The sequence below is a fragment of the Aulonocara stuartgranti genome (assembly GCF_965226115.1).
Source record: "Aulonocara stuartgranti genome assembly, chromosome: 23".
Lineage (NCBI taxonomy): Eukaryota > Metazoa > Chordata > Actinopteri > Cichliformes > Cichlidae > Aulonocara > Aulonocara stuartgranti.
The window spans coordinates 49,696,437-49,714,494 of record NC_138958.1 but is presented as its reverse complement, the minus strand read 5'-3'; the positions used below and the strand labels follow the sequence as shown (position 1 = coordinate 49,714,494).

At 39.1% G+C, this 18,058-nt stretch overlaps 1 protein-coding gene and 2 long non-coding RNA genes across 3 annotated transcripts in view; 1 reads left to right on the top strand and 2 right to left on the bottom strand.

Moving 5' to 3' along the window:
* Positions 1 to 18,058, bottom strand: part of LOC309701485 (NACHT, LRR and PYD domains-containing protein 12-like) — a 1,029,495-nt gene that overhangs the window by 879,728 nt on the left and 131,709 nt on the right. The gene's annotated exons all lie outside the window — the stretch shown is intronic.
* LOC309701598 lies at positions 3,783 to 5,409 on the bottom strand. Its single transcript, XR_014275157.1, has 3 exons — positions 5,347 to 5,409; positions 4,863 to 4,920; positions 3,783 to 4,306 (listed from the first exon to the last, which is right to left on the bottom strand). It is a non-coding gene; the product is annotated as an uncharacterized lncRNA (long non-coding RNA).
* Positions 8,788 to 11,197, top strand: LOC309701604. The gene is made up of 4 exons (XR_014275163.1): positions 8,788 to 9,702; positions 10,626 to 10,650; positions 10,731 to 10,913; positions 11,009 to 11,197. It is a non-coding gene; the product is annotated as an uncharacterized lncRNA (long non-coding RNA).

Sequence of the window (18,058 nt, the reverse complement as noted above, 5' to 3'; positions counted from 1 at the left end):
GCTTCATTTTTCTATCCTATATCAGATACTTTAAGGTTAGGTTAGGTGAAGTTGCATTCTCATGGTGAGGCAAAGTGCTTTATGTGTGTGTGTGCGTGTCATGAACGGCTATAAAAGGCCTATAATTAAAGAACAAAGTGGGGTTTGAGTTCGAGTTGCGGCAGACTGTCACTACTTGTAAATGGAACGCAGCCTTCCTACACTCTAAAAAATATTCGTTGTGTTTGTCGGTAGAACTTAACAAAAAAGCATTTTTCTGCTAAAAAAAGTAAGTTGCCTACATGTACACGTTTCAGTGAGTTGAATAATCAATGTTAGAAGTCAGTGCAACACAAAAATTAAAAAACAGCTCCTTAACTTAAATGTTTGAGTATATTGAATAAAATACTTTTGTCATCAATCAACAACAGAAAATATTAAGTTTGTGTAACATGTAAAAATGAGTTTCAACATCCTTCCTGTTTGAATTGAGACCATTCAGACAGACGAGGGCAACCCCGTAGCATATGTTCGTATCGTGCGCAACAGTTTCTGGATTCTTGTGGCTTCGTGGGAGAAGAGGTGTGTTTGCCCTCGACTGTGTTCGGTGAGTTAAGTAAGTACTGAATTCTAAATAGATGAATTACAAGTTATATTTGTACACTCTAAAATGTCATATTAAAAAAAACTGAAATTTGATGGTTTTAATCGTAATTTAGCAGAGTAGAGTTGTTGTTGTTTTTTTAAGTTTAGCTAGCCGTTTCTTTTAGCTAGCAAACGTTCCTCACAAATAAAAGAGTACAGATACAATTAAAACATGTCACTTGTCAGGGTACATTTGGTTAGCTGATAGACTATGCCGACAGCAGAGCATGTTCAATTTGAACCCGTATATGTTCAAATTAACCGGTCAGTAGCTGCCTGCATTTTTATCATGGTGTCAGAGTAAATTCATGTTTCCACAAGATGGTCTCGGGTGAGGTAACTAATTACTGACAGAGTCAAATGTGGTGAATTTATCCCTGACTAAAAGTATTTCTATCAATTGTGTTGATGTTCTAAGCTCGACTGGGAATTCTGCCTGAGATTAAAGTTGGTTGACCTAGCAAAAAAAAAAACCAAAAAACAATAGTGTGTGTGTGTGTGTGTGTGTGTGTGTGTGTGTGTGTGTGTGTGTGTGTGTGTGTGTGTGTGTGCGCGCGTGCATACGACTTGCATTTGCTTTCTGTAATTGTAAGCATAATGTAAAGTGTGGGATTGTGGCATGTCCACAGTGGTATTTAAATAGTTTAAAAGAAATTTCTCTTGCACATTTGGATTTGACACCTTATTACAAGTTTAAACTGCAGTCTGTAGATGTCAATTTTAAAATTCAATTTTGTTCAGTCTTTATGATTAATCTTTTTCAGTGTTGCATTGTAGTGTTTTAGAGAAGGTTTTATACTTAAAATAGCTTGTTAACTCAAAAGCTTCAATAATTCTTTGCATTACAAAAGGTCGCAGTAAATTTCAAAATGCATTGGACTTGCAAAATTTGCAAGTTTGAAACATCAAGAAGGAATGAGCTCTTAAAGCATTACAGGCTTAAACATAGCCATGGTGGACTGTTTATACCTTGCCTGTACTGGGATTGTTACTGCTCATTTGAACATGTGCTTCTCATAGGAACCGAAAACACACTCCTCACTCATTGGATGACTTCAAGCCTGTGCTGATACAGAGGTGTGTCAGTCGTTTGAATGCAGGAGATGATCCTCTTGAGGAACATAATGAAAATCCATTGTGTGAAGATGTAGCAAATGAAGAGGATGAAGAAATTGGGGAATTGCCTAATTTAATTGAGAAACATTTAGCCCACCTACTACTAAAACTGGAAAGTATATATAATGTACCTCGCAGGTGTATTGATGAATTAGTTGTTACAGTTACAGTTATAGTTCATGTCATTCTCTGATTCAGGTCCTATTCATCAAAAGCACAATTGTGCTGTTGATGAAATTTAGGTTACATTTACTTTTAGTCACTTTATCCTATTGCTAGCAAAGTGGGCATTTAAAGCAGGCCAGTGTGTAACAGTTTAAATTGAAGTTACAAAGATTAAATCTTTATTTCTTTTAAAAACATATTTAAAATAAATATTTGGCACAATGCAAGTCACATAAATGTAATAGTTTTGACTTTTCACCTAATAAACTGTAAGTTTAAGTTTTGTTTTGCTTTTTTTATTCTCCAGAGTTCGGTGGAAATGAAGAGAGAGGTCGCAATCCGTTGCCTGAAGGTGTACCTGAAAGAGAAGGAAGAGGATCTCTTCAGAGAACAGCTGGTAGGTGAATCTCGCATTCTTTTGTGTTTTATTTTTAAATGGCACATAAAATGCTGACATGTTTCCATTTAAACTACCTACTTGCCAGGATGGTGAACAACAGTTCCCAGAAGAAGTGGTAAAGATTGTAGACACCAGACGAGCAGCAGTGTCTCTCCCAGCTGTCGCTAAAATTGTGATTGAAGGAACAGCAGTACTGGAAGACCTTGATGTGCCCAGAGTGTGTGCCTTAATGATGGGGCTTATATACACTCTCAATCTGAGCTACCCAAAACAAGTAAAGAACACTCTAGAGGTATTTCTGGAACTTGATGGGCTTAAACCAGTCCACGGGTAATGTCTGTTAAGTGCAAACTTCTGTCATGAAACGAATGTGAATTGGACTGTAGTATTCCGATGTGCCTGTTACGTTTTTGTATGCAGTCCTAGATGAGTGTAGTTTTGAGAAAAGTTTGTAATACATATAATCTTAGCTTTGGATTGTTCTGTTGTTGAACATTAAAATCTTTTGTCATTTCCTTGATTCTGCGACAAGTTGAACAAGTTGATACCAATTTAAGTTAATGTTAATGTACATGAAGTACTTTTTTTTTTTTAGTCATTTATAATTAAAGGGCTGCTGTAATGTCTCATTTATGTTGTATTGAAACAGAAGTGTATTACTTTGAAAATGTTTTGTAATAAAATAATCAATTGGAATAAGTGAAATGGCTTTGTGTGATTTTTAGAAAAGCTACTATAGAAACCTAAACTAATTGGCATGGATAATTGTGAGTAGGATACATGTAAAAAAGTTCGTTGGTGTAACTCAACTAATGTAATTTCTCAACTTAATTTTACCAGAAATTTTAAATTAATATTAGGTTGCATAAACTTAATTATGCTTGTGGAGGTCAAGGTAAATCATGTTGGTTTGTTAAACAAGTTGAGTTAGCCAAACCTAAAAATTACTTGCTGAATTTACTTAATAATATGCAAAATTTGTAACTTAAAAAGCTGAGTGGAAATTGTTACCTTACTTTTTTAAGTTGAGGCAACAAAATATTTTTTAGAGTGTACGGCGGACAGCTAATAACAGGAATCGGACGCGGTCCACCCAAGTCCACAGCAACCACCATAGCAACCACCTAGCATGACCTTAAAAACATATTCTGTCTTCATAACTATCAAACACGTGAAATGATTTGCAAAGTGTGAAAGTGTTACAGCTGCAGAGAGCTATGGCGGTATCTTTGGAAGCTGTTTACATAGCTAATAATATACGATGTAACCATGGAGACAGTCAGTCACGTGAGCTAGCGGTGCACGTTTACTACAGTGAATAAGGTGATTGCGTGCACAGCGTCCACACGCTGCAGAGGGTAAAGACATTACTTCAATATTGTTTTATATTGATGTATATTTGCCTTCTGTTGACCATCACCTCAGGTTCACATCACAGTTTCAGCAGACAGATGCACACTGTCTAAATATGAACACATTCAAAAACTCATGTCTCAGAAATAAGCACAGCTGTTCATGTTTGTCATTAGAGTTTTATTTGTAAGAAAATTATGAACTTCATATTGTGCATCAAATAAAAGAACATTTCACAACTCTAAGTCAACAGAAACAGGAAACAGAAATGTCTCTAATGTAGACATGTACAGTGTAGTGTAAGCATTAAAAGATCATAAAGGAAACACTAACATTCATGTGAAACTAATTGTAATAAAAAAAATGAACAGGTGGTTTATAGATGTAAAAGAAAGAATCTGAAAACAACACTTTTTTGGTCTAAGTGATCAAAGTAGAAAACAGAACTGATGTTCAAGAACAAACCGTAGCTGCACTAATATTACACATCTCCATTGTTGTACTGAACAGACATGTTGCTTTTAAAACCACATGCAGTGTGTGACCGTGACTGTTCACTGAGACCATGAACGCCACTTCGCTGAAGCCTTCGCCTTCTTCTTCTTCTTCTAAATTGGAAGCAGAAGGAGCACGAGCTGCTTTGATCTACTGAAAGGAAAAAGCAGAACATCTGAGCTGAAACCAGTCAGCTGAAATCATTAAGACAGGAACAAATTCAATGCAGTGTCTCACGTATCTTAGCCTGTTACAACTGTTGATTCAAGATAAATACGGTTAACACACAGTGTCAGGGAGCTCCAGTGTGGGAACTAGTGGCTTTAGGTTTGTAGTCATTTAACTTTCATCCATTCATTCATTTAATTCAGGAGGAAGAAATGCCAGGTTGATGCAGGCTGGTTACATGCATTTGGTCCCATGCTGTCTTTAACTAAATGGCTTGGTTCACTTTATGGCTGGGCTGTATGTGGGGTTATATCATGTTATTTGGGCAGGAGTACCTGTCCCCTGTTAGACTTAGAAAGTTTCTCCATAAGTAGAGTTTCTAACTCTTATAGCACATCTGTGGCTGACAGCTTTTTGGTGGCTCTTTTCTCTTTGTGCTGAACATCAACACTGTTATTTCTTAGACTGTAAGCTTTACTTTAGCACAACCACTTGTAGAAGCTGCCACCCCAAATGTCTTTTGATAACAAGAAAAAAATACCTTTTCAGTCCACGGCCTGAAGTTCTTCTCTGACATCTTCTGCCATCAGCTTTGTCTGCTGGTTTGAAGACAATAAACCAGAAAAAAGATGATTTAGTCACTTTGTCTGCGTCATGCAGCTCGAATGTGTCGTGTAACGATGTTGAATAGCCGTCGTTATCCCTCTGCTGTGTCAGTAGGATTGTACTGTACAGCATCTCATTGATATGTGAGGAATGCTAATGTAACACGATAACAGACTTACATCATTAAAACATAAAGGACAGGAGATATTTAGATATTTTTATATTTATATTACATTTTATAGCTGACGGATATTACTAAATAGATAGAATTTACTAAATAGCTGGATGAACATGAAAAATATGTCTATAATAACAAATGACCATGAGAGCCAGTAGAATTAATTCAACTGGACACTCAAACGACGTCCTTAAATGCTCTTTAAGTGGCAGAACAAACGAACAAACACTTAATCGCTTACTTGAGATGAAATCTGCTCAGCTACTTTGAAAACAGCTTCTAACTGGTTCCTCCTTTAACAGGAGGTTTTTCAGACTACATGTAGCTGTCCTCTATGTCAGCTCACACATTTACATTTATGTCACACTTATTTCTGCTTTCCCATTTTATAATTATTACTTACATTTTGATTAGATACCTTGAGTTTGTAAATGATCAGATTACATAATTGGAATACAATGTATCCAATTCAGGGTTGCAGGAGGATGAAGCCTATCCCAGCTGATACAGGACAAAGACAGGCTGCCAGTTTATTGCAGGGCTAACACGATATGTGTAACAGAAAATCCACTTAAATGTTTGATATTTCTTATAATAATCATAATTATGACTATTATTTAAAGGTTTCTTTATAAATACATTTTGATTTTTTATAACCTCTAAAATATAAACCTGAGCTGTTAAATTCTGACCTCTGACCTCACTGCAGCTCCTTCTTGGAAGTACGTCTGCTTCTTGTCTTCCCCCAGTGTTGACCGCCTGCCCTTGATATCACGTACTGTACCTGAGGAACAGAAAAGGACAAACACTTGCCTTCATTTAAGAAGTACATTCATACAGAGGTAATCTATGGAATCACACTAGTTCACCCTTTGGGAGAAATCAGTTCCTGTGAAACATTTCTGTATATGAACATCATGTGGAGAATGAATGAAATGAGTTCTTCAGGTGACTCAGCAGTCCCACACTGACAATTGAAATCTAGTTAAACTATTAAGCATATTTGCTCTTCTGAAATCTGTGTTAAACAACAACATAAATTAGTAACAAAAATACAGCTGAGTAGAGGCTTTACAAACCACCAGCAGCCATAATGCTAAATTTTAATCTTCAAATGTTTCTGAGGCGTCTTCAACCTGCTTTTAACACATTAAAGTCCCACAGTCAATGCAGCACTGGTGTCAAGCCAGCCTCCAATTCGAGACTTGCAGTCAAGCCAGCCTCCAGTTTGTTTTACGTTCCCTGTGTATTCAAAGTATTACGGGAATGGATGTGGAAACCGGATTTCAAAATAAAAGCCAACTTCGAGTGAATTAACAGATATGGTTTTTTTTGTTTTTTTTGTTTTTTCTACTTTCTTTTCTTTCTATTTTTACTGCACTTTACATACGTCAACATGTCAAACTTTGCAATCTATCTAAAAAGAAACCAATTCAAAGCACGGGCATGGAGGACTTCCTGGAAAGTTAGCTGGGAATTTTTTGGCTTCAATTTCACACATATTTGAAGTGCTTTGAGGAAGTTGTGCATTTACTGTCTTTTAAGTAACTCACTCTTGGGATCCGCTTGAATGTATGCTAGTTTCTTTCCTAATTAAATCATGTGAATGTCACCTTGTGGCTTGGTATTCTCAGCAAAACCATGCAGGTAGGTGTTGTGGAAAGGACAGAGAGGAGCAGCATTATAAACAGTAGGTGCTGTAAAAGGTGGTGTTTGGCAGGTGAGTCAGTGGCTCCTAATATAGAGCCAAGTAGTAGTTGTGGGTGTTAAGTGTTGGAGGTGTGACTGGACTTTTTTTTTTTTCTTTTTTGCCTGTCCCGTTTGGCTCTTTTGCCATCAGAATTATTGTCTAAAGGCAAAGAAAGATGCCCAACGGATTTACTTTACCAAATTGACCATCCCAGCCTTGCCGTAATGGTCCATTTGATTCACCTTTTATTGTTTATTTTATTTTCACTTGCTGAATACGGGACAGACTTGACTGGGGGAAAGAAGGGGAGAAAGAAAGAGGGAAAGAGAAACAGCTGAGAAGAGGGACGGGGGAGAAGGGCAAAAAAACAAAAACCAACAGAATGGGCAGAAAAAGAAAAAAAAATGCATCTAATTAACAATTAACAGATATGTTAAGAACATAATAACATATAATTTAGGCTTTTTTATTTTATTTTACAAACTCTAATGAACGATCTATATGACACAGCCTTGTACCCTAATTGTGCCCTGTCACTATCAAGGCCATCTTAGTTTGGATTTCAAAGTAAAAGCCCTGTGAATCTTCATTTTTGAACTACTCTTTCAATGACTTCATAATGCTCTGAAAAGCAAAAGTCGTATTTCCAAATACTATTTGAACTTTGTATCAACACTTTCCAACCGCAGTCTTTTTCACAGTGATACCATATCAATATCAAGTCAGTCTGATTTTGCTTTTCATAGTAATGGCCCTTTGAAATTGCCGATATTTGACTTAATCTTCTAACGATTCAAAATGCTCTAAAATGAAAAATTCTTGTTTCCACAGGGTAATTCCACTTTAGATCAACAGTATACAACCCCACAGTGATACCATATCAATATCAAGTAATTCTGATTTTGCTTTCAAAAATAAAAGCCCTTTCAAATTGTCCATAATTGACCTAACTTTTAGTGATTTCAAAATGCTCTAAAATGGAAAGTTCCTGTTTCCACAGGGTGATTCTACCTTAGAATTATTCTGAAATGTTTTTTTATTCTTTCTGTTACTCACATTTATGTTTTGATGTGCAATGGTGTTAGTTTGAATGACATCTCCAAGGCCCTTTAATTTATAATTGTCTTTTTGGTTTTTTCTTTTTACTTTGTTTGTCAAGTATTCACCACATTTAAAACCCACAAAAAAAAGACAATAGTTAACTTTAAAATTAGTACAGAGGTGGACAATAAACTCAGCTGTGGTGTCTTTCGTCTTATGCAGTCAGAGAGATTATTGAATGTTTGGGTGGATGTATTTTCCTCTGTGGTGGGTTACGATGTGCGCCCACCACCCAAGGCTCCGTGGGGCTTGGTGGTGGTGCTAATGTAGGCCCCCGTCCGGATGGGCCTTTGTGGCTTCCAGGGGTGCCTACTTGGGTCAGCGGGGGACCTGGCCCCACGAGAGAGTACTTTGCCTTCACTTCCCTCCCCTCCTCATCCCCACTCCATCACACCGCCACACATGCAGGGCTTTGGGGTACAGTTGTTTCACTGAGGTGGGTGTGAGACATTCCTGCTGTGTCCCCTTCCGACCACCTGTACCTCAATTTTATTCCACAATCTATACATCAACATCACTTGTGCTGGGCATGCTGAATGGCGTCCAAGGGATGGTCTGTGTATTCAACCTCTCCTAAGTTGCCGGTGCCCACGTCTCAATTTTAAATACATGTAGATGGTAATGTTTCTTGGCAGGGGCCGTGCTGACACCAATATTTATTCTCTACTGTTACTTATACTTATCTAGGTTGTGGATGTGATACTTGCTGTTGTGTATTGTGTTATATTTTTGCTTGTTTTCTTTTCTGTTTTTTTCTTCCAGTAGGTAATCCAATGGAATTTACTGTCTTGTGTCACCGTCCCACATCCCCTCTGTTTTTCCTCATCTTTTGAACGTCTCTTGTCTAAGTCTTAATATTTCCTATCAACCACTTATGTGTATTCCTTTGATAATAACTGCAAATTTAAATTTTACAATAAAATGATTGAATAAATAGAGATATTTTAAAATTTTAATCAAGTGGAGCAATATTGCAAAGCCATAATGGTCCACTTGAAAAAAACAAAATCTGTTGGAGAGCCTATACCGCCCACTACTGGACATGCGAGCTTTGAGTGTCTGACTCTGTCGACATTCCAAAAACTAGAGGTGAAAACATGTCATTTTGAACATAAAAGTCTTGTGCAGAAAAAATGCCGAAGAAGGAGAAGGGGTGAGTTCGTTTTTTAAGTATAAACTTTAAATATTAACTTTTAAAATTTGCTAACAAAGTAGTTCATCTCCAATTACATGTAATTGAGTAATCAAGTCTTGTAGCTAGGGATGGGTACCGGTGTCATAAACGGTAGTAACCAGACCGAAAAGCAGCGCACATTTCAGTGCTTTATTTCGGTGCTTTTTTTTCCTGAGCTGTGATACACTTCTAGCCAATCATTTTATGTTTCTGAGGATAGTAGGCGGGTCCAGGTACGTACGTTCTTTTAGAGCAGAGCTACAGATTAAAAATGCCCAAGACGAAGCGGTCAAAAGTCTGGCTGTACTTCACAGCAAAATATGCAAACTCAGCAGCCTGCAACAAGTGCTTTAAGCTGATACTGTGATACTGTCAAAGGAGGTAACACCTCGAATCTGATGAAACACCTGGCGACGCATAGTGTTTTTTTTAAAAGCCGAGAAATGCGCCGTATTTGATAGCTTGCTGCGAGACCTCACACCGAGCGCATCTACTGCGGGTGTGGTGCCTGTTATCGGACCCGGATTTAGCAACATCCCCAAAAACCCGAAGAGTAGAGTCCTGGCCCCTAGCCCTGCCAGTGTAGCAGAAATGATGAGGATGATGATGCAGCAGCAGCCGTTCTTCTTTGCGTGAGTAGCTTAATGTTGTTCGTGTGTAATTTACTTTGAGTAGGCTAACCACGTTATTACATTAATGCACGTAAGGTGAACTAGCAAACATCATCATAGCTACATGCGGCTGTCTTCTTGTTTGATGGCAGATACTCCCTTCACCCTGGCCAAAAAGGCTAAAATGACCAAAGAAAAAGTGGAAAACAGCTAAACATGAGAGGTTTTTGGACAAAGTTTGTGTTTTTTCCATTGTTTAAGCACTGCTTCCAGCCAAGAGTGATACCATATATGCCCCATAGCTGTAGAAAAGGCTAACATTGTTATCTTTTTACAAAAAACCAGCTGAACATGAGTGGTTTTTGGACCAATTTTATGTTCTCCATTCTTTAAGCACCGGTTTGAGCACCGTTTGAGCACCGGCACCGTTTCAAAAGTACCGATTTGGCACCGGTATCGGATAAAACCTAAACGATACCCATCCCTACTTGTAGCCTAGCCTAAGATATTAGCTAGTTTATTTCTGATTGTAAAAATGTCTTTTTTCTTATGTGTAACACTTAAAATTACATTTATTTCACCATATTTTTTCGATAACAGGCTTCGCTATGAGCAAAAACAAAAAAAGATTTGCGCACAGGACTCAGGCAAAGTTGTAGCATACGGCAGAAATTAATTAACACGTGTTCTATAACAGGCACATCTGTTGCTAACAGGCAATGGCTTTTTAACATCAAGTGCTGCACATTTTCTTCAGGGGCATTGCATTTCACAAAAACATGTTCAAATAGTACTTGAATAGAAACAAAGTTGATAGTTTTGTAATTAGTGGCACCGATTTAAAATTGTTCTCAATTCATTGAGAATATTATACATATTCTTTATAAAATGTTATGATTTCAATGATATAAATGACAATGTAATGATTTCTTTTTTACACTTAGAGTCTACCGCTTCTGCTTATTTGGGGTATGTATTTTTTTCTTCTTTTCTTTCATATACATTTTCCACGAAAAATAAAACTGAAAATGCTATATCTTCTGTTTTAGAACAAAAATAAAACGATTACAATCAATAAAATTATTGAAACTGTGGAACAGCTGAAAAAACATGGCATCCAACTGGAGGACCATGCACTTCATAAAGAAGGCCCCTGGGGTCAAGTTTGCCTGACACTTGGTATTCAGAATAATCAAAATAACCGCTACAGAATTTGTGATGCATTTCGTCAGGTTAGTTCTTTTCACTTATTTTTAAAAAATATATATTGTATTAAATTATTTAGTTAAAATCAAATTTATTAAAAATGTATGCCTGTTCTCTACAGAACTTGTCTATACCAGTCAAAGGGGATTCAGATAATGGACAAAAGCCACCAGAGCAGGTTCCATAAATAAAATTCTATGTGTTTGATATCAAATATGTTGGTATACCAAATTTTAGTCAATGTGTTACTGTTGAAATTATCCCTAAAATTAATATTGTTACGGGTAATGTCATTTTCAACAGGAAGAACTATCAGCTGCCGCTTCTCTGTCATCGGACATCTCCTCGCAGGAAGATGGACAGCTGTCTCCTGCGCAGGTCAGTCTGTCTGTACTATCATAATTTCTCCTTAACACTTCCATGTAATTACACTAAAGTTACACCTCTCAACTCATGTAATAGCAACCAGAAGAACTATCAGCTGCCACTTCTCTGTCACCGGACATCTCCTTGCAGGAGGATGGACAGCTGTCTCCTGAGCAGGTCAGTCATTAAAAATGCTTTCACATAAGTTATGATTGGCGCTAGGATCATTGTTTAAATGACCACTTTATGTTACATAAAAAATATTTTTAAAAACACAATATACAATTAAATAAAGAATTTTATCAAATGTTGTAACATAGAATGAAATTTATATTTCATGACACTTCTCAACATGAATTTTTGCTATATATTCTGACATTAGAAACACTGGTTGTTAATATACTTAAAATACACAAGTATTTCAGGTATATTTACTGATATTACGGTAGTTATGTAACATGGACAAAATGTTTTCTCACAAAATAAATTTTTCCTCTTTTTTAGCCTAACAGCAACTCATCTGATGATGGATTCATAAGAATCAGGGTCCCACTTGCAACAATTTTTTTTTTCCTGAAAAGGAAAGAATGGACTAATATAAAAAATAAGAGATCCCAAAGAGGATACAAGGGACTACAGTGGACAAATCTGATTTCAGACGGAATACGGACAGTGTTTCCATATTGTTCCTTTGCCTTCAAAAGGCACAGAGTCAAGGCTTTGGACTCAGTAAGAAAGGGCCCTTTCTTCTGGTGTCTGGGTTACTGCAGTTTTGAGGATTGTCCAGTCACTGTCACTGTCACTGTAGATAATGAAGACGATCTAAAGGCAAAAGTCAATTTTCAAGGTCTCGAGTGTGTGCACAACCACTATGAACTAAGAAGAAGACCTGTAAGAGCTCATAAGAGAGATAAAATTGGCCATGAATTGGAAAAGCAATTACCTAGAGCCATGTATCTGGAAACAATGAGCAAAATGGATGATGATGTTGTGCAATCGGGCTGTAGAGATGAAGTTCCAACTCCTCAAGTGTTGAGAAACATAGCCTTGGAAATCCGAAAGAAAAGTCGTCTTCATCATAATGAAATTATGAGTCTCCAGTTAATGGTGGCAAACAAGAAGAACAACCCAGAGGATGTATTGCAGAAAGTGATGTTACATCCAAAAGGTGTTTTTTTATGGTCTTCCAGGAGCATTGAGATTTTCCAGAGCCGCTGTCGGGAGGACATACTTTATTTGGATGCTACAGGAAGTATCATGAAAAAAAGAAAGGGTTCGCCTCCTTTCTATGTTTACGAACTTGTAGTAAGAAATCCACGGAAAACATCCTCTCCCCTACCAGTGGCTACATATTTAACATGTGACCATACCACTGCCTCAGTTACATGTTTTTTGGAAGCATTTCTGACTGATGTTGCAAGGGCCTTTGGGCGCAAAGCCATGCGTTCACCTTTAATGCTTATGTGTGATGGATCTATGGTCCTAATGCAAGCTATCTGTTTAGCTTTTGCAAAAAAAATCTCTCTGACAGCCTTTTTTCTTTTCTTTCTCTGAGGGGAACAAACATTGCTGCTCTAATGCTGGGCTTACACTGTGCGATTTTTGGCCCATTTTGAGCCGATTTTTGACTCGTGCGACCGATTTGGTGATCGGCCCGATTTTGGCCTTCATCGTGCATCGTGTAGTATACGTGGGGTAACGAGAAGCGATTAACACCTCACGACCAGCTCCCGATCATCAATCGCTCGTGAGGGTGTCACCACAGCCGCTCACACTGCTCATGCGCAAACACGTAAACATCGGTGAAAAAGACGGCGCAGCACGGCTGTGCAGCGTGTGATCTGGACACAAGTGATGGAGGCACTTGTAGAACTTTGGAAAGCTCATCCGAGCCTTTTCGATGTGGCATCACAAAATTATCACGACCACAACAACCGTGAAAATAGTTGGATTTACACTGCTGCTCAATCACAGCTGCCTGATCATGTTTTTCATTAGCAATTTAGCAAAGTTGATGGTGGTGGTGTGTCTGTGTGAGTGAAAGACAGAGAGCGACAGATTTTCTGTTATAACCTTCATGTTATGGAGGCACAGTGTGAGCACTCAGGTCGCATCAGAGCATCGGGCCGTATAGTGTGAGACCTGCATCGTGACCTGCAAACTTCTAATCCCTGCGAGTCAATCGTGCAGTTTGAGCAAGAGCTGAATAACGTGACTGAAAAAAATCACAGTGTCTGCCCAGCTTTAGGTGTACTGTCGTCCGAGACTTGCACCGCAGTGTCGGCGTTTGTTTCCCTGTTGGCCATGCTTCTTGTTGTGGTCATCTGTTGTCTTCCGGTATTTTCTCCGCAAGCGACCTTTCCTCGACCAATGAGATAATCTGAATTGTCATACTCGAATTGTCATAAGTGTGCTGTCAGCTCATTGGTCACAAAGCAGGAGAGGGGCTGGGAATTATGTTTTCAAACAAAGCGTTAATTCCATTAAAAGTTATAGACTACTTTTGATTCTCACTGTATTACGGGACAAAGTGCGTCCCTTATTAGCTCAATACGGGACGTGTACTTTTGTTTCTAAATACGGGACGATTCCGTTTTTTAAGGGACGGTTGGCAACCCTATCTGTTCGTGTCCCCAAGTTGGTATTGTGAAACAGCCTGTGAGTTTCCTGTTTTACTTTGTAGGTTTGTGTCTCGTTATGCCCATTAGTTCCAGCTGCGTCCCCTCCTGTCTGCCTGTGCTCCTCGTCGCATCGTCTGTGTTACACTCACCTCTTCCAGGCTCGCACGCTCACTCCTCTTCAGCCACTCACCCTCACACCGTTACACTCTCATGCCAATCCAGCAACAGGCAATCCACACAGGGTCAGGGACGCGTACAGGAAATCTAGGTACAGGAAAGAACAGGTCAGGAACTGTAATGAACAGTACTGAGAATCAACTCAATGATTTAGCACAAACTGAGAAGACTCAACAAATCACCAACCTGTGGCCTAGAGTGTCCTGGTGCCACGTGCACTTATGGACACTCTTATGTTCGAACATGGTGTTCGTTATGGCCAAGCTGTGGTTTGCACAGAAGTTCAATAACAAAACACCACTCGGGTTCAGGTCCTGGGGTCCATTCCTCCCAATCACGCCCCTCCAGGTTTCACTGTTGTTGCCCACATGAGCATTTAAGTCTCCCAGTAGGACCCTCCAGTGTCCCACCCAGGGACTCCAAGAAGGCTGGGTACTCTGAACCCCAACCCGGAGGCACAGATAACAAACCCTCTCATCCACTGGGAGAAACCCCAACATACAGGCAGCAAGCTGAAGGGACACCAGGATACCCACCCCAGGCCGCCGCCTCTCACCAGGGGCAACTCCAGACTGAGACAGAGTCCAGCCCCTCTCCAGGAGGCTGGTTCCAGAGCCCAAGCCGTGTGTTGAGGTGAGCCTGACTATATCTAACCGGTTCCTCTCAACCTCACGCACTAACTCAGCCTCCTTCCCCACCAGAGAGGTGACATTCAATGTCCCAATTGCCAGTCTTGGGGTTTGGTTCGCTCCTGGACGGCGCTCACAATGCACCCAACACACATTAGTTGGTATCAAATGAGCACAACTGATCATTAATCCCACTCCATGGTCCTTAGGGTGGCACAGTTGCTTCACTCTCTCCTCTTATTCCATTAGAAAGCATTCTGTATGTCCCTAATATAACTGAGAACTTCAATAAAATCTCTGAATCTAACAATATAAAAATGGCACCGAGTCTATGTCTGCATTTGTGTGACATTAATGTTCCACTTTAAGTTGGAGGTTTTGACTCCCACTTTTAACTCCTTCTCTTAATGTGGACGATCATACAGCTGGCTTCTTGAAAGGGGGGTGGGTGGGGGGCACACTACAGCCAAACTACACAACAGGACAAATGAAAAGAACAACCACAACCTCTCCTGTATCAGTGTGTTGCAGTGATTGTTTAGTTTTACTATCATTCAGTGTTTCTCATCAAAGGCAGTGCAACTGTCTGTGACACTGTGGCACTCTGTCAAGATTGTTGCACATTTGTGTCTCCTTTATAAAGTCAAACAGGATTTTGAATTGTCTGACATTTGCACGGGAACCTGGAGGAGGGAGACGGGCCTTCTTCAGTTTCCTAAGAAACTGTAGTAACTCTAACTCTACTCTAAGAGAGAGATCCACTAATGCCTCGCACCAACACAAACTGGGTTCTGGAGTCAAAGAGCTGTTAGTGTTTACAAATCGAGCGCAGCGACAGGATTGTGTGTCAGAGACAGAATCTCAAAGATTTTTGTGACCCTGATGAAGACCCAATTCTGGACATTCAAACTGTGTTATGAATGTTTTTAACATCTACAGATCATTATCCAGATATTTAATACAAATAAGCATGTCTTATTTTTGTGTTTTATACATTTGAACTCACATCTCCTGTGTTTAGAAAACAGCAGAACTTTTGTAATTGGCCCAAAAAACGAACCATGTCTGTAAGCGCTGTTTTGAGCCTTTTAGCAAATCTTGCCCTAAACAGCCTGTTGCTGTTACAAAGCAGAGGAAACATAGTGGAGTCTAATTGTTGCACCGTGGAGCTCAGCTGAACTCAGTCCTGGGAGTTGAAATCAACAGAAAGTGTTTCATTTGACACTGAAACAGTTTCTTTTCCATCCATGAAGGAAGCTTTTGTATTTCACTCAGCAAAATATACAGTCTGGACTGCACAACATTTCAGACTGCATGTGATCTGTGCAGAAAAACATCGAGCTTCATGGACACACGCAGGTCCTGCTCCACTTCCTGCTGTTGCCATGGCTTTGCTCTCGTCTTGCATTCAGTCTAATTACAGCTTCTTATTCAAACTCTGCACGTCACTAATTCCTGGTCTCTCCTTGTTGAATACTTTTTATCTTCAGCTGTCCTTGAAATCATTGAAAATCATACAGTTATGTCTATAAGACTTTGGACAGAAACAACTTTCTCTAACTTTGGTTCTGTAAATTACAACAATGAATTTGAAATGATACAACTCAGATGTAGTTTCAGCTTTAATTCAGTGGGTTGCATTAAAATGTGAGGAACTAAAGCATTTTTTAGAATTATCCTATGGAGCTCCGCAGGATGTGCTGTATCAAGCATGCACCGGGACGAAGGAAAGACGGGTGGACTTCCTGGTGGAGCTTGCAAGAGAGCTGGCTCACTCTCATGTAGCTGGGAAGAAGGCAAGAAAAGAACAGTTGCTTCGGACACAACCCTCCACACCTAGCCCTGGAAAAAGAGCCATGTGTCAGGTCAAACACAAATGCAAGAACAATCATGCCACTGTGCGATGTGTTCACTGCTACAGATACACATGTGGTAAATGCAGACTACAGATACCATGGCAGTGCCAGGATTGTGAGTGATTGCTGCAAATGTTGAAATGTACTCACTCACTTTTTATTATTATTTGTAAATATGTGTACAAATGGTTGGTTTTTTTGTACTGTTTTTATCAATAAATCTCAGCAACAAAGGAAATACACCCATGTGTGTTGATTTCTCCCTAAGATGGCAAACTGAAACACAAGTTTCCTTGTGGCTCAGGAAACTAACCACTCCAAGTTGGTGACTTTTGGAGATTTATTTTCCTGGATGATTGAGAATGCATCAAGACGAACACAAAAGGAAGTTCACCGCTTTTAGCAGCTCCCCCCCAGACAAACAAAGAGGCAGTTGGCAGTTAGAAATCAGCAATCATTCACACACCCCCACTCCCCTCCAGAATTCTCAGGTAACAACCTAATTTACATATGAATGACTAGCCAATTTAGCTTCCACTTGGCTGAAGCTAAAGCCTAGCTAAAAGCCTACCAGCCATTTGGCAACTCAGCCCATCACACGTCCACGTCTCTCCTTGTTTCGTCTTTTATTATGAAAGGGTTGTGTTTCCATGTTCAGTGTGTTTCATTTTGCTTCCCCTGTGGTGTCAGGTTCATTTGTGTCAGCTGTGTTTCCACTTCCCTCCTTTCTCTTCTGTGTATTTAAGTCCGCTGTCTTCCTCTGGGCAGTGTTGGTGCGTTTTCCTCCGTTCACGTTATTCCGGGTTTCAGGTTATCTCCTGATTCTGTTTAGGTCCATGTTCATGTTCATGTTTTTTCATCAGAGTTTCTCGCATGCACCTCCTCGGATTCATGTTCATGTTTTTCTTGTCATAGTTGTCATAGTCATACCGAGTTATTCCCAGGATAGGTTTTAGTTTTAGTTTCCGCCCCTGTTTGCTGGGCCTTGTTTTGTGTTCGTGTTTTTCAACCTAATAAATGGTTTGTTTTTTTGTTAAGATTCAGTTCCATCTCTCCCTTGTCTGCTTCCGGGTTCATATTGCAATCACATCAGCCACAGTGACAATAAACTTATTTTGATTTTTAACTTTCTTTATTTTTTCAACAATATTATGTATATATAAACATTTTGCATCTTACAATATAAAGCCTGGATCCTGCACATATTGCACTTTGAACTTGAACTGTGTTGTCTGTTTATTGGAGATTGTACTACTTGAATTCATTATCCTGGTGATATAACACATTAATTCTCCATTTGGAATCAATATAGTATATAATACAGTATCTGTCTATCCATCTATATAGCTATTGAATTGAACTGGAGTGAATGGAAGAGAATTAAATAATGGATTTCATGTTCATGTTTATCTATGTTGTAACAGTGACGACTTGAGACATCTGTTTGGCACTATATGAAGAGAATTAAATAAAATTTAAATAAAAAGGATATTAACTGTATTTATACATTTTATATTTTTGG